This window comes from Protopterus annectens, chromosome 2.part2 (genome assembly GCF_019279795.1).
Source record: "Protopterus annectens isolate FY-2018-M chromosome 2.part2, PAN1.0, whole genome shotgun sequence".
In the NCBI taxonomy this organism is placed as follows: Eukaryota; Metazoa; Chordata; order Ceratodontiformes; family Protopteridae; genus Protopterus; species Protopterus annectens.
Genome location: NC_056730.1, coordinates 514,269,381 through 514,286,922, shown reverse-complemented (window position 1 = coordinate 514,286,922; position 17,542 = coordinate 514,269,381). Strand labels below are relative to the sequence as shown.

General features: G+C 44.9%; 1 long non-coding RNA gene across 1 annotated transcript in view; it reads right to left on the bottom strand.

Annotated features, from left to right (window-relative positions):
- Nucleotides 1–321: 321 nt before the first annotated feature.
- Nucleotides 322–17,542, bottom strand: part of LOC122796033 — a 367,231-nt gene continuing 350,010 nt past the window's right edge. The window contains exon 3 of the long non-coding RNA XR_006363901.1: nucleotides 322–404. This is a non-coding gene — a long non-coding RNA (uncharacterized LOC122796033). The remainder of the gene's footprint in view (nucleotides 405–17,542) is intronic.

Here is a 17,542-nt window from a genome sequence, read left to right as displayed (position 1 = left end):
ACCTCACCACCTCTGTGGAAATACTGTGTGCGCCATCTTACATATTATGCTTAGAAAGCAGTAGTAGCACAGTGTACCAGGACAGGAACTGCAGTTCCCAGCACCACAGGCAGGGGAATCTGTTCCCAGCTGCTGGTTCCTCATCTAACCCCTCATCTGTCAATCAACGCAGATGAATGCATGTGCAATAAACCATGACTCTGTGCTAAAATTCAACAAATTGGACATACTCTCACCACTTAATTAAATGAAGAGCCAGGCAGATACAGAGTGTAACACTAATGCAGACAACCAAACCAAACTTTGCTTACCTGTGTAATGGCTGGCTACTGTGAGAAACAGAGATAGGCAACCCCAAGCTAAGATGTTATCAGCAGCAGTATTAGCAAAGTGGAGTGATGAACCTGTAATGAAGAGATACTACAGTACATAAAGAGAAGTTAGCATTAAGTAAAAATCAATTGTATCCATAGAGGAATGTCATAAAAATGAGTAATATATCCAGCAAATACAGGTACCAATAAAGATGCAGTCAGATGCAACACACTACTTTCCTATGTTTTTGTTGCCGCCCCATGCATCAGGCATAATTAGACTATGTCAAACAACCTCACTGAGAGCAGGACAATGTCAGCATCATATGCACAGGCAGATGACCAAGACATCTATGACTTCCTGCTCATTTACGACGGACTCCTCTTTAAATATCTCTCATTCAATACCTGTAGTAGTAAAGCTTTTTCAGTACATTGTTCTAAACTCAATATCACCTGTCATTAAATCTCAAATTAATCTATCTTCCTTTCCAACAGCTCTCAAAAAGCATTAATAGTAGGGACCATGATACAACCTTGATCTCACTCATTTAATGGTGAACCACTGCACAAGTCATGCTGCATAATCATTTGAGACATTTACATGGGCTCTCCATGCATTTTCTTTACCATGTCAGTCCCTGGATTCCTTATACCATTTGAATGGTTCAGCTGATAATCCATTTTCAACCATTTGTTGGTGATCACTTAACTACATAAAACATTTTGATAGTGTGTGTATGCACGTGTGTGTGTGTGTGTGTGTGTGTGTGTGTGTGTGTGTGTGTGTGTGTGTGTGTATGTGTGCATTTGTATGTGTGTTTGTAAGACCATTAATCAAAAAATTACAATACTGAATAGAAAGAAATTGAACACAACTTGTCGATCACCAGATAATCAAAAAAAAAAAAAGTTTCAGCATTTATTTGCCCCCTGCTCCCCCAACACACACTGATAATTATATATACACACTCCAAGATCATAATACAGTGCATCTGTGTGTATGCAAAAATAAAAACTAGCACTCAACAGTTCCAATAGTAAGAAGTTTATTAAATGTCTCAGAAAAAAAAATAGACTGTGATTTCACTCTAACATTCTCATCAGTGGGTGCCTGTTGGTATACAAAACAGTAATTTGAAAGTATGCTCTGGTGGGGAAATAGTGCATTTTTGCCTCTGAGTGTTGCATTATTTGAAAGCAGGAAGTCTGAAAAGCATTGTTTACATTAAGTGGAACTAGGGTTGGACTGTGTGCGAGGGTTTGTGGGTTAGGGTAAGAGGATGTGTTAAAAAAGGGGATAGATTTTGTGGGTTGTGTGTATGTGTGAGCTAGTGTGCTGAAGGCCTATTTGTTTTCTTGTGTGTTCCGGAAATGCATATGCGTGTCTACTAGTGTTTGCAGGCTAATGTTACAGTAAGAATTAGGCTAGGGGATAGCTTTAGTATTGTTCACCTGTGATGCTGCACTGGTGTGTCTGAGTGTCTTCTGTAGTGTTAGTGGCAAAACAGGTAGCATATTTGCCTTTATTGAAGGAAGATCAGAAGGTTGTAGGTTCAATTAATTTACAGTATTGATAATACAGTACAGCATAAGGGAGATGTTTCACTCTTAAGTTTGCTGTCCTTTGGATGAGACATTAACTTAAGCCTTATCTGTCAGAGTTGGTGGTAGCACAGGTGGATGTAAAAGATCTCATGGTACTCATTGAAAACAGTAGGGGGGAATTTCTCCAGTGACCTGCTCAAATTTCCCCTTGTAGTATAAATATTACCTTGGGTCTCCACTAAAAAAGGTCACTAGTCTAGAGGGACTTATCTGGTCAACAAAGGATAGATACTGTTAGGGAAAGGGGGGATAAGTTGGTTGATGGGGTGAAGACCCTATACCTTCCCTTTTATGAAAAACCCTTGCCATATCACTATCACTTTTCAGACTAAGTATGTCTTAATGTAATGGGAGGATAATGGTTCATAGATCACAAAAGGAAAAGGCTATTTTTTGTGACTTTTTTTGTATTTCAGTGCTTTTGGTTTTGGTAAGTTGTTTGATGTGCTAGCATTAATATGAATGAAAATAAACCATAGCAACAAAATTTCAGCTGCAAACATTATACATTACCAACCATGCTGACACAACAGTATCTGCAAACATTACACATCACTTATAATAAATGTATTCAGTCACTGTCAGTCAAACATTACATAGCTCATTTAAATCCTGCCTTCTTTTAAACCTTGTTTCTCCTCTGCATGTATTGATTCATACAATTCCCATTTTCCTATGCAATCTGCTTCTACCCTTTTCTAAAGATCCCAGTTCCAGTTTTATCTGTTACTAATTTTGCTACTTCTAGTAAAGTTGGTTTAGACTTTGATTTCATTTTCTAGTAATTGTTTTTTTTGGCAGCCATCATTATTAGACTCAGCAAGGACTTATGTCTAGGCAATTCCAATTTTGTATCATAGCTCAAAAAATAATTTCCTTAGTTACATCAATTTCCTCATCCAGTATCTCTGACAGAGCACTCTGCAGGGATTCTTTAAAGTCTGCAAACTCCTTACACTCCCAGAAAATATGTTCCCATTTACCTCTTTCTTCCCTATCACATCACCATTTGCTGTCTACCTGGGGAAAAATTCGTTGGAGTCTACTTGGGGTATAAAAATACCTATGTAAACACTTCCAAGAAAAGATTCTAAATCACACAGACTTTGTTTCATATTTGGGAGATTATATATATATATATATATATATATATATATATATATATATACACCTCCATTGTTTCTTTGTGAATTGCTCATCTAGTCACTCTTTCCAATCCTTTCTAACCTCTGATTTTATAGTAATCATGCAATATTCTATATGCTGTGCTAATTATTCCTTTCTTACCAGCAACTTCTGTTCTAGATTCTACTAAAAACTTTGTGTTGGTCTCTTATTTAGGACCCCCCTATTTCCTTCTCTTTGCCTATATTCTGAGATCAATCTTTGATAGGAAGGCAATCTCTAACCTGTAGTCCAAATAACTTATTGGTGTCTTCCCATTCTATTACAATTAGCTCTCTAGTTATTTGCTCCCAATACATTGGTTCCTTTGCCAGTTTTCTCCAATAAAATCTAGCCCCCTCTTGCCTACTGTCTGTATCCCTAATTATGGTAATCCCTATTGGCAGAATCTCCTTTCTCCATTCCCATGTTGGCTTAGTTCTTAGAATACTTTTTGCTACTTTATGAATATAATATTCTGCATGATTATTGTTCTCCTTAAAGGTCTGGATCCAAAATTCCAGTCTCTCCTTGTTTCTTGAGCTTCCCCCCTGCTTCATCATCATCTCTTTACACTCATCCTCCACAGACCCCATATATATATATATATATATATATATATATATATATATATATAGATATAGATATATATATAGATATATATAGATATATATATAGATGTATAGATATAGATGTATAGATAAAGATGTATAGATATAGATGTATAGATATAGATGTATAGATATATAGATATATATAGATGTATAGATATATGGGTCTACTTCACCTGACCTAAATCTCATTTGACTGATACCCATCTGACCGACACCCATTGACCTAAATTTCATTTGACTGAAAATTAATTTGACTGACTCCCATTTCACCGACATTTAAGACATAGACTTGTTTGTTTTCCTTCACCTGTGACTTGCTTGTGATAGAAAGAATTACTGTAACTTAAAGTGCTGAGTGTTAGAATTCTGATAGTAATGTATAAAGTAGTGTTGTAGTGCTTCTAAATGTGGGTTTGTCTCTCTACCTTTTTATGGGAAGTATCTAAAGTAATTCAGTGCATGTTTTGTGCGTTCCTATCAGTAGTGGCAGCATGCAGAGTACTCTAAGGCAAGTTAAAGGTATATGCCCTTTTCCACACTGTAGTGCGATCCTGGAGTTGGTATATATAATTGGGGGGGCACAGCCCCCCACATTGGGGGGGGCATAGCCCCCCACCTAGTTTGGTTGTACATTGTCCAGTTTCTGTTAAGAGGGTAAGTAAGTAGTTTTTAAGTTCTGGAAAGGGTTAGTTATTTGTGTTCTAAGTGTGCTTGTCTATGGTTTAAGATTTAGTAAATTGAAATTCAGCATTGTAAGCTGTCGGTGAAATGGGAGTCAGTCAAATGAATTTTCAGTCAAATGAAATTTAGGTCAATTGGATGTTGGTCAAATGGGTGTCAGTCAAGTGAGATTTAGGTCAAATGAAGTAGACTCATATGTGTGTGTGTGTGTGTGTGTGTGTATCTATTTGTGTATAATTGTGTGTTTGTGTGTCCACATGTACCTGTGTTTGTGTGTGTGTGTGTGTGTGTGTGTGTGTGTGTGTGTGTGTGTGTGTGTGTGTGTGCATGCGCACCCGCAGATGCCTTTGCTTGCATATTCATAGTATATAGTGTTGGGATATTCTCTGGTTTCTTCTTTCTGAATAATGTGCTAATCACTGAAAGATAATGGGCAGGATTCACGAAGCCTCCGTGTAAGAGTTATAACTCATACACGGAGGCTGCAGTTAAACGGAGTGATGTCAGCATGCTCTGCATATTAATGAGAGCATGCTGAATCACACTGAAGGCCAACACGGTCCGTGTAAGACAGTAGGGGGCGTGTCCATAGGCCGAGCCCTGTAAGCGGACACGCCCCAGAAGAGGAAAAGTACCCAAAGTAAACACCCACGACAGAGTCCACGGAAATGTGAATAAACAGAACACAACACATGCCCCACAGACTATGAACATAAAAGAAATATAAATGAACATGTTATAATTTTTTTAAACTGTAAAGATGTTTAACCGTGAGTGCTCGTTTGCGCGGGCGTGCCCGTAGCGCAGCTACAGTTAGCAATCAGTGGGAAAGCATATAAAAACTAAATATGCAAAATAAAGCAGGAAGCAATAGTGTAGCGGTAGAGATGCTGGCTGCAGAGCAGGCATTCATGGTTCGAGCCCCCACAACACCATTTTTTTTTTGGCAAAATAAGCAGGAAACAAGTCCCTGACAAATATGTAGATATAAAACCACAGCTCATGTAAAATGTAATGAAATAGCCCATTCATATTGAAGAAATGTGAGGTAACAAAAGAATAAAAAATGCCAGATGTGCCCATAGATGAGCTACAGTTTAACAGGGTGAGTGTATCTTCCCGTAGATGAGCAGTGGTTTAACTGGTGCAAAATGAGTGCCCGTAGCTGGGCAGTGGTTTAACATGCTATATCTATGTGCCCCTAACTAATATGCGTGCTGATAGCCAAATGAGGCTTAAAGCAGTGTACCCCGTTTGCGTGGAGCTGCGCACCCCGCAAACAAGCTAACCGACGGGCAACGTTGAACAAGCCGTATCAAAACTGCCTTTACACAGACACACCCCTCAGCATGTCTAGACAGTCATGAAAAATAAAAAGCAATGGCCAGGTTCGAACCCAGGATACTATACACCATAGTCAAGGTACAGAACCACTAAGCCATGACAGCAGTACCTAGAAATGCAATAATAGCTAATATATAGGAATGAATACAAACTACAGAATGACAATGCAGGTCTACTGAAGTTGATACAATTCTAAAATGGCCAATCACAGATATGTGCGGGAAAAACGGACTATATAAGCCCCATAGGCGGGAATACACAGCATAAACGATTGTAGAACAGACCTGCAGGCAGAATGTCAGGAGTAGGTGAGGGTAGTCGCTTTCGAGCACAGAAGTGGGGTGTTGAGGAGTCCAGGTACATGGCCTGGCTCCTAGTCCACAATCATGAGGCCCAACTCATGCAGGGCCAGGTCCTCTGGGGAGCATACAGGGCTGAGGCGTGGGACCAGTTGGCTCATGAACTCACCAGTGCCACAGGGATTCCAAGGACTGGTGAGCAGGTCTGTCACCACCATGTGGACCTGAAGAGACGCAAGCAGGACCAACTGAACCTTTGGATCCAGGAGGCCCGGCAAACACCCAACGCCCCACTACTGAGTAAGTAACATTTAATTATGTATGTAAAAAATTAAAATAGCTGATATTATGGAGATGTGTATTCCAATATTACTTCATTTATATTACAGCTGCAGGTGTCCGTTCTGCGAACCGCAGAGCCTATGGCGATAGGCTGGTGCGGTTGCACCACCAGGCAGGTCAGTAATCCACTACCAGTAACTGTAAATAAATATAAAAGTATGACAGTCAGCAAAAGAGTGCAGTGTAGCCAGTAAGGAATAAAATATGCAACTAACAGTGTGAAAGTGTATGCAAGTATTGCTTGATTACAAGAGTTCCCAGCCTGTAAGTGTAAACTAAACATGAAACTGTCCAACATATATTCTGAAATAAAAATGCCCTGCCTGTAAGAAAATAGTACACAACCTGCAGCAGGCTGAAAAGTATAGCTGCAGAAGATGATGAAATCACATGTGTGAAATATATCCCTGTGGAAATACTGAAACATGACAGAAGTGAGACTGCTGGAAAGGATTGTAATAACTTTTAGTTATGTACTCACCATAACTTCAGATGTTTGAGATCCATCTCGCCTACATTCTGAATGATGGGTTCGGAGCCGATCCCTCGGCTCCGACTCGGCACGCTTATGCCAAAGAGCGAAGTCTCTTATTGGCTGAGCTTACTATATCCCAGGATGCACCACCACCAGTCCCCCAGATCTAGTTTGTCCGCATACATGCACACATGCATACCCTGCTTATATAACATCGTCAGATGAAACAAGATAAAAACAGTGGAGCTCAAAACCGTTCAATCTCTTCTGATCTGCAAGGCAGGGGGAAGGAGGGTGGGTATCAGGAATGTAGGCGAGATGGATCTCAAACATCTGAAGTTATGGTGAGTACATAACTAAAAGATGTTATGTGATCCTATCTCGCCTACATTCTGAATGATGGGACAGCGTCCTAGCACCTGAATCCTGGGTGGCTCACTGGAAAACACTCCTGAGTACCGTGGAACCAAATGAAGCTCGTCCTCTAGATGCCACATCCAATTTGTAGTGGGAAATGAAAGTGTGCGGGTTGGACCAAGTAGCCGCAGCACAAATTTCCGATATAGCGAGCTTGGAATGAAAGGCTATAGAAGTAGCCATAGCTCTGGTAGAATGAGCTTTGATAGATGATGTAAGTTGTTTATTCGAAGAAGAATAGGCCTGAGTTATGCAATCTCTGATCCATTTTGAGATTGTAGCTTTTGTAATGGTTTGGCCCAATTTATTATCTGAGAAGGACACAAACAACTGGTCTGACTTACGAAGTTGCTGAGTCCTGTCTAAATAGAAGCGTAATTGCCTGTGAACATCCAATTTATGGAGAGTGTATTCTGCTTCATTAGAGAATTTTGGAAAGAAAACTGGTAGCTCTAGAGATTGTTGAAGACAGAAACTAGAACAGACTTTTGGGACAAAGGATGGATTAGGCCTAAGTGATACTCTATCCTTGTGGAAAATCAAGTCGGTGGTTTAATAGACAGGGCTTGAAGCTCTGAGACTCTTCTTGCAGAGGTAATAGCCACTAAGAATGCCGTTTTCCAAGACAGATATTTTAATTCGCATGTAGCAGCCGGTTCAAAAGGGGAGATGTTAATGCGCAAAGCACCAAATCAAGATCCCACGGAGGTGCAGGATGAAAAACTGGTGGTCTTAACAGACTGGCACCTTTAATGAACGTTTTGCATAGTCTGCTGCTCATCAAAGGAGGATCCGTGGATTCATGGAATTTAGAGATAGCAGCTAGTTGGACTTTAATAGTTGAGACAGAAGATCCCTGATTAAACAGGGATGTTAAGAATTTCAAAACCTCTGGGACAGGAGCAGTGATAGGGTCTAAGCCCTTGAGTTGAGCTTCCAGATAGCAAACCTCTTCCACTTACTGAGGTACAATTTGTTAGTGGTGGGTTTGTGGGCGAAGATAAAATGTGAACAACTTCCGGGTCTAGTGTGTGCCTTCTAACTAAGGTTGGAAGTGGAGGAGCCAAGCTGTCAATTTTAGAGATTGAAGGGACTGATGCCAATGTCCCGACTGATGGATTAGCAAATCCGGGATCAGGTCTAAGGTCCACGGATCGTCCACTGCATGCTTTTTCAGGTAAGGAAACCATATCTGACGAGGCCAGTATGGGGCAATCAGAATCATTGAAGACCCCAGTTGAGAAGCTTTTGAATAACTTTTGGAAGGAGTGGAATTGGAGGAAAGGCATAAAGTAGCCCTGTTGGCCAAGGTTGTGCTAGAGCATCCATGGCTGGTACTTCCTGATGTGGAATCAAGGAGAAGAACCTCTGGCACTTGGTGTTTTGTGGAGTTGCAAATAGGTCGCAGCACGGCGTCCCCATCTCTTGAAAACCTGGGCTGCTACTGTGCGGTTTAGAGACCATTCGTGAGGAGAGAGAATTGTCCTGCTTAATTTGTCCGCCAATACATTTGACTTTCCGGGATGTGGGTCGCTACCAAGAAGCGGTTGGTAGCTACCGCCCATTCCACACTCTCATGGCCTCTCTGCAAAGGGGGTGCGATCTGGTCCCACCTTGTTTGTTCAGATACCAAACCACCGACATGTTGTCTGTGTGGATGGCGATGATGCCCTGAGGAAGAAACTTGTGTAAGGCCTGTAGGGACAGAAGTACAGCCCTCATCTCCAACACGTTGATGTGGAGAAGAGCTTAGTCCGGAAGCCAGGAGCCCTGAACTAGCCTGCCCAGACAATGCCCCCACCCTATCTGGGAGGCATCTGTCGTCAGGGTAACCACTGGAGGGAGAACAAAGGGTTTTCCCTGATCCAAGTTGGATGTCTGAAGCCACCAGCGAAGGTCCCTTTGCATATTTCCGTAATCATGATGTGATGATTGAGGGAAGATCCTGAAAGGACCATTGAGTTGACAAGAGCCACTGAAGAATCCTCATGTGTAATCTTGCTAGAGGAACTAAAAGAACCGTGGCAGACATTGAGCCTAAAACCTGTAGGACCATCCTGGCTGGGGCTTTGGATCTCGAGATTAGAGCTTGAACTTGGCCCTGTAAAGTTTGGATCCTTTCGGCAGGAAGAAATACGCGCATCAATCTTGAGTCTATCTCTGCTCCTATAAACTTTATGCGTTGAGAGGGCAGCAAGACAGACTTTGACCAATTGAATGTAATCCCTAGGGAAACACCCAAGGAGATGGTGGCTTTGAGGTTGTCCATTAGTAGATGCCTGGTGGTGGCAGTCAGGAGCCAGTCGTCGAGATAGGGAAACACTTGGAATCCAAGACTTCTCAGGTGAGCCGTCACTACTGCCAAACACTTGGTGAACACCCTGGGGGCTGTGGTGAGACCAAAGGGCAGAGCACAAAATTGGTAATGACTGACTCCCAGGCTGAAGCGCAGATACCTTCTGGACGCCTGATGTATCGGTATGTGATAATAGGCGTCCTTGAGGTCTATGGAGCACATCCAAACATCCTTCTCCAACAACGGGAGAATGGATTGTAACGTGACCATTCGCAATTTGGATTTCGTGACGGATTGGTTCAGTCTGCTGAGATCCAATATTGGTCTCAGGTCCCCTGTCTTTTTTGGCACTAAAAAGAACCTGGAGTAATTTCCTGATCCGGTCTGGTCTGTGGGGACCGGTTGGATGACTCCTTTTTCTAGCAGCTTTAAAGCTTCTGCGGCTGCTATTTCCCTTTGACTGGGTGGTGGGTCCGGGATTCTCTTGGACGGCGGGGGTGAGTATTTGAATGGGATGGAGTAACCTCCGGCAATGATCCGAAGCACCCATCTGTCCTGAGTGATTGACTCCCAGGCATTTAGGTGCTTGGCGAAACGACACCCGACTGGCTCCGGAGCAGCACAGCCGGGCAATCCCTCATGTCGTGTGGGAGGCTGAAGAGCCACGAAAGGACTCGCGGTCTCCAGAATTGCGGGGCCCTCTGCCGCCTCTGGGACGGCGTCTCCCTGAAAAATTTCCCCGCCCTCTGCCTCTGGACGGGGAATCTTCCTGCTGTTGTGAGAAAAACTTGCGAGATTTTGAACCACATTTTCCCCTCCTTTAGCCTTGGGGTAAGGCCGAAGGGAGTGGAATAACGGCACCTCTGGCAGATAAAGTTTTTCCCTCTTGCTCACAGCGGTAAGGGTGTCTTTCACCTTGGGTCCAAACAATGAGGACCCATCAAAGGCGTCGGAAGGAAGACTTGAAGGCCTCCATGAACTGACACAAGCGGAGCCAGGCTTGTCTCGTAGAGCCACGCCTGTGCCTGCCGCTCTACCCGCCTTCGGCCGCATAGGAAATGAGCCTCATGGACGAGTTAGAAATTGGCGTAAGGATAGCCAACTGAGAGCTAACGGACTGGGCTAGCTGCTCAGGTAGGTTACCGAGAGGGAATCTGACAACTCCTTGACCAGATCCCTCTGAAGCCTTGTAAAATGTGCCAAATAATTCAGAGACCGTAAGGTAAAGGCCGCTGAAGTCAGGGTGCGCTTCCCGTACCTATCCATACTCCTAGACTCCTTATTAGGAGGATGGATAGACGTTGAAGCCTCTGCCACGTCCTGTTGTGTAGCAGATGCCACCACCATGGCATCTACAGCCACGCCTTTAGTAAGGAACTCCTTCTCGGGGGGAGCAGATAAGAATTTATTTGGACGAGAAGGGACTGGTTCCACGGTATCTGGATGTTCCCACGCCCTTCGACAAACTAAATCCAGAAGCTCGTCGAAGGGCAGAGACACCCAGGAGGCAGAGGGCTGAGCCCCAAAGGCCTTGAGGAGCACTGATTCGTCAGCAGAGGGGGGTTTGGATATCCAGCCCTCGTTGTTTGAGGATCTCTAAGATGTCTGCAAATGAGACATCATCCGAGGCGACTTGGGGACCCCTCCGCATCATCCATATCAGTGTCGATGTAATAGACTCGGGGAGTCCACGTGCTTCCTCTTGCACGATCTCTTCCTTGGGGTTCCTCTGAAGACAACTCCGAAGAACCCTCAGAGGAGGGAACCCCACTGGGGTAACCTCAGGCCTTGGGGCTCCGCTGGCTACGGACAGGGGAACTGCCAAAGACCCAGTCTCCACGCCCAGGAAGGTGCTGGTAAAACCGGAGAGATGGCGAAGAGGACTTGGCCAAGGCACTCCTCATGGCCCTGAAAGCGGACCCCAGAATCCTGGGAGTGTCCGGTCTCGAGCCAAGATAGTAGACGGAAGTCCCGCAGCCGAAGCACCGAGAGGAGGCTCGGAACCAGCATAGGTCCCAAACATCACCCTCGGGTCCAGCCGAAGAAGTCCAGCGTACCAAACTCGGACCCGAGGCCGGGTTGGAGTAAGGGTGGAGCCGACCCTGAGATCTCCACCGGCTCCAAGAGCACCTGCTCCACGGAGCCGAAGCAGTCGGAGGAGGAATGGCAATGGGGTGGGTCATGGTCATCGGCTCCGAAGCCAACTGGGTCGGAACCGAAACAAATTTTGGAAGACTGGGGACTGGAACAGTCTTTGGAGCACCCTGTCTATATCAGAATCCGACATTCTCGAGACCGAGGAAACAGAGCGGGTTCGAAGACCTCTCCCTCGGCCCCACGGGACTAGGGGACCGGCTCGGCGACTCGATGAGAATCGGCGCCGGGAATACTCACACCAGATTCCATCGGTGCGAAGTAGACTTCGGCGCCGAGGAGGAAGTGTCTGAGCGGGCGACCCTTGTCGGCTCCGAGCAGTGGAGCCGCGAAGGTGACCCGCCTCGATGCCCCAGCCATCGGCTCCGAAGCCAGAGGAGTCGATACTGGTGGCATCGAGGCAGACCGTTCGACCTCGGCTCCAAGTCTTTGGAGCCAAGGAGAGGCCTGCCTAGGTCTCTTGGCAGTCGGATCCGACGGACTGGTCGGAACCGAAGCCCTTTTCTTTGGCAGGAGCGGAGAGGATGCCAAGGCTTCTTCAAAGAGGGTTTAATTAACCCTTGAGAATCAATTTATTTTTCCTCTCCTGGAGGACCCTTGAGGAAAAGCGTGACATACGCTGCATGACTCCTGCAAGTGCTTTGCCCTAGACAATATACACAGAGCAAATGATCATCAGTAACAGACATCTTAAAAGCACATTTGAACATTTTTAAAGCCCGAAGGCCTAGGGGTTTGAGACATGATGTTAAACAACTTCTGACAGGAAATTTAACAACTATATAGATATAGATTCGCTTGTGAAAACCAAGGCTTACAGTAATAGTTTAAAACACAAATTTTAGCTGTAAATGACAGGAACTCTAAACCACTAAAGGCTTGAGACCCTGAAAAGTTTACAAAGGTTGACGGAAAGGCCCTGGATTGTAAGGGGGGCCGAAACAAACTCAACCCAATCACACACAACAATTTTCACAATTCAAACGTACACAAAGGAGCGATAGCCGTTAAAACAGCTTTTGTGATATAAAAAGGCAAAAAACTGACAGAAAAGTAGTTAGTAAAAGCTACTCAGCCCAGCCAGCTCGAGACCACGTCTTCGCAGGGAAGCGGCAAACGAGATCTGGGGGACTGGTGGTGGTGCATCCTGGGATATAGTAAGCTCAGCCAATAAGAGACTTCGCTCTTTGGCATAAGCGTGCCGAGTCGGAGCCGAGGGATCGGCTCCGAACCCATCATTCAGAATGTAGGCGAGATAGGATTACATAACATCTACTGTTAAAACATGTCAATAAAGCCTAGAAGTACCATCCTGAATAGTAAAATGAAAGCAAGTGAGAGAGTGTGAGAAAGTGTCATGAATCCAGCAATACAGTAGTAATAACCCCTGAATAAAGTATACTGCAGTCAAGACAGAATGAAATGCATGTGAGACTCAGAACCAAACAGCGAAATCTGTTCAAAGTGTTGCTGCATGTGGAATGTGTATCCCAAAATCTGGATATGTTGCTCCCAGTATGAAATACGCAGATAGGATGATTGTCTGATATACCAAACATCCACACTTGTCTACAGGTATATAAAGCAAAAGTAGCAGGATGATGTAGCTGAAGAAAGCTTGATATGAATGTGTATGAAGAACACTAAAATGTATATTGATGTTGCAGTAACAGTCCTATCAGCAAGGTGAAATAGTTATCATATAGGACACTGTAGTTAGAACAGTAGTGTGTATATAACTGTAGCTATTAGAAATGTACAGCATATGTATTGTTATTCGAAGGTGTTAATATTACTTTCTTTACCCCACCCTATAACCACATATAACCCATTCCACGTGAAAATGGTATGTGCAATCACAATTAACACCCCTGGACGTTTGTCCTGTTGGGTCATATATATTTGCATGTCCGTTGATGCATCTGCCCTGTTCATACATCCACACCTGATGGCCTGTTGCCATCAATTATCCCTGCATGTTGTTGGACTGTGTATTTCTGTTCAAATTATGCATGTGTTATGCACGCTGTTCAATGGTGTGAATATCTGGGTGTTTGGTTAATAGGAATACTAATGCATGCTGTTACAACTAACTGTGAATGGTATTATATGTCACTAACCCAAACTGTCATGACAATGCAAACCATAGTACGACAGGGAAGGCGGGTTCCAGCGGACCCACCTCTCCCACCTCAGCTGGCGAGTGCACCTGGCACTAGTGCCAAGTCCGGACCCTCCTCCGGTGGCCCTGTGCCACCTGCAGGTGGAAGCGCTGCAGGGGATGGGGCTCGCCCCCCCTCTGCAAGTGTGGCCGGAGGAGATCCACCACTCACCCTCCGTAGCATCCGGACTGTGGTGCGTAGGGAGATTTGGAACTCTGTCCTTGAGCCCCTATGCCAGCTCGAGGCACGGGTGGTGCAACTAACGGGCATGCCTGTTGCCCCGCCTACACAGCCCCCAGCACAGCCCCGTCCTCGGCAGTGAAGGAACAGTGGCAACTGCCTATGGGTGGGGATATCAGTTCCACTGTTGCCATCTGTGGGCTCATGGGCTCTGGATATCCAAACCTCCATCCCCGTCAATTGTGTAACCCCCCCCACATGTGTCATACACCGCCCCTGTATGCATCTTGTTTGTCTTGTCTGTTTACCTACCCAACCTACCTCCCCAGCTGAACCGACTTCCTTCACCTGACATACCACTCTTACCTGAAAAAAAAAAAAAAAAAAGGGCACTCTGTACCCACAAAAAAATTACGCCCCATACATAGCTGCCCATTCCGCACACATGTCCGCTGGACATGGAACCTATCAATTACAATTGGCTGTACAACAAGTATTATTGTTGTCCTGACACCTCTCCCAGGGGTGGAAGGTTTCAAATGTCACACCAAATTACATACATATGCACAGCTGTTGCTGATGAAGAAATGGGCAGCTATGGGCCTTACCTACATCCCTCCTGCACATCCCAAGCTTGTTTCCCTACTGTCTTACCCTCTTTGTGACCCCTTTTTCACTACTTTCCTGTCTCCCCATTTTCTTTTCTTTCAAAGAAAATAAGCTGGTGTCTTGTGAGCTAACCGCCAGTGCGCATGCGTGAGCTCTGCGCAAACCAGCGCTAGCCCGGCTACAACTGCTTAAAAGTGCCTTAGTCACTGTGATTGACAGGTCCTCTACTCAGTTCAAAAGAAAAATAAACTCCCACTGTCAGTCCCGAACCCAGGAAACACTAGTCTGTACAACCTACCACTAAGCCATGACTCTTATACAAAAACACTGTGCTAAAATAAATATAACCTGTAAAAGTAGGAATGAATGTAAAGGGAATATAGGATGTGTAGTACACAAAGCATGTCATTTAAAATAAATGTCAAAACTACTGGATATCCATAATAGTAGTGTGTGAAAAGAAACAGCCATGCTAGTTGGCAGCCTGTAGATAAGGTCAGTTAAAGTACATAGATATATGTATGCATATGTACATATATATATATATATATATATATATATATATATATATATATATATATATAGTTGTAGGAGTCAATGTGCATACACACTTGCTACAGGGAACATGAAAGAGGAATGGAGAATTGTGAATATACAACACAGCCTGAAGCATGAGAGAGATACTAACCTTTACAGTCACAGAACACTGTCCACAGCATACCAGCATGGTCCCCGCCCTCACAATCTGAAAGGGCAATGCCTATCACACATACCCTTTTATAGCACTGACCTGAAATCACAGTGAGAACTGCAATCAGTACACAACTGGCTGTATGCAATTAGCAAATGCTGGCCTTCAATTGGTGCAGAGGCCATCACATGGACCTATGCAGATACCTACAAAAGCATCCAGTGCTAACACTCCCCACATGCAATACATTCATTGCATTGTCTGTAAGCAGACAGAGGGAGGGCGAGAAGTGGAAGAGAGAGAGAGAGAGAGAGAGAGCAAAAAAAAAACAGACACTGTGACTCTCTGTACCCTGAAGCTGCCAGCACTGACAGTAGCAGCAGCAAGCAGAAGCTGTGGTAATGCAACCAGCTGCGACAAACAGAGGTAATGCAAAGTAGCAGGTTAATAGTGCGCATACTGTGAACCCTCCAAATGTGTCATAGGTCTGTATCCATAGGTATATCCATGTGATATGTTGTGTGTACGTAGTTCCAACAAAAGGGGATGACCATACATCACATGTCAAGCAGTCATAGGCCAGGATCCTGGTAGCATGTGTCTGTGCGTTGGCCTAGCAATGGCTGTAGTGACTGCTTTGAAATGTCAGCCAGGCCCAAAAGTCAGGATCAGCCCATCCCAAAGACACACTGGCTGGGAACAAGTGTCTGCAGGTACCTGATGTCACTGCACATGCATCCCATACTGCATAATCCCATAGCGTAGCAGGCCAGGCCCATTATGCATATGATGTGGTAATTTCCAGGGTCAGTCGAGGTGCCCCCTTAGTGTTGTGGGACCACTGTTGCTGTATGCCACTGTCCAGGTACATATCCTGTAGCATGGCCAAGATAAACTATCAGTGTTACATGCGGTGGTATGTCCCCTCAGAGTGCTGGTAGCACACATCCAGGGGGACCACGAGGTCACAGTGATGCTGTGTGTTCTCCTCTGCTGAGGGCGGCCCTCACCTGGACATGTGCGATGATAGGGAGGTCACATCCAGCTGGGATAAATATCCCAAAGGTGAGGGAGAAGGAGGGGGGATATGTGCACCAAACATGTCTGCAGGAATGTTGCCAATATGCGTGTGTTTGGTGAATGTTAAGTAGGTGTGGACTAACACAGAGCATATGTGAGGCATGTGGTCCATATGTGTAACATAACTGAAGAAGGCCTTGTGGTCATCCATAGTGTATGTGTCCATTTCCCTCCCAGAGTAGGCTGTGGCTGTTGTTATGACGGACTGTAGCATAGTACCAGTGCTGACCACAGATGCCTACCCTTAATGTGAATGTGCTCTGTCCTGCAGTAGCCTCCTGCTATTGTTATACAATCTGCCTCTGTCTGGGTTCCACTGGACAGGATGCCTAACCTTTGTGCATAGGGTCTGGGTTAGACATGTGTGTGCAAGTGTCATGCAATCCGCAGCATGTCCATGGTAAGCATTTGCAAAGGGGTCAGCAGTGTGGCTTGTGGCTTCCACTGGCCCAGTGTGCTGCATGGATACCATCCCAGTCCCAGCAAGTGAATAACTGTCTAACCACATACATATCAAAGTAGTCTACTGTGCTGGTGGTGGTGGTGGGATATGTATATCCAGGCCGAGTAACGTCTGTCCACATCACAGTAGTGGACGGTGTCCCACATACAGTACCTTGGGATGAACCCCTAGAGTGAGGTTGTGCATAGCACCTGTCAGTGTGTGCTGACCGATGGGGCATGCTACTACGTTGTGTGGAATGTGGCAGGTATTGTTGCACATGTGTTGGCTGAGCACTGATATCTGGCCATGTACCTGTGTATCCACCACGACACACACACATGCAACATATGGGAGTAGTAGTATATCACTACACATGAGTATCATGTATAGTATGTGTGCCATACATTGCTGACATGGTCTGCTGATATCCTGTCTGTGTTCTCTTCCAGGGAGATGGCGCGACAGCGTAACCCCGCCTACTCTGTGGCGGAAGATGAGGAGATCCACCAGAGCCTGGTGTGGGAGTATGACATCCTGTTTTCCCGCACCAGTCAGAACCAGCAGGAGAGGGCCGCACTGTGGCAAGACCTTGTCCGTAGGGTAAATGAAATTGGCACGCATAACAGGACATATGAGCAGGTACGACATCACTGCAGTGATTTAATCC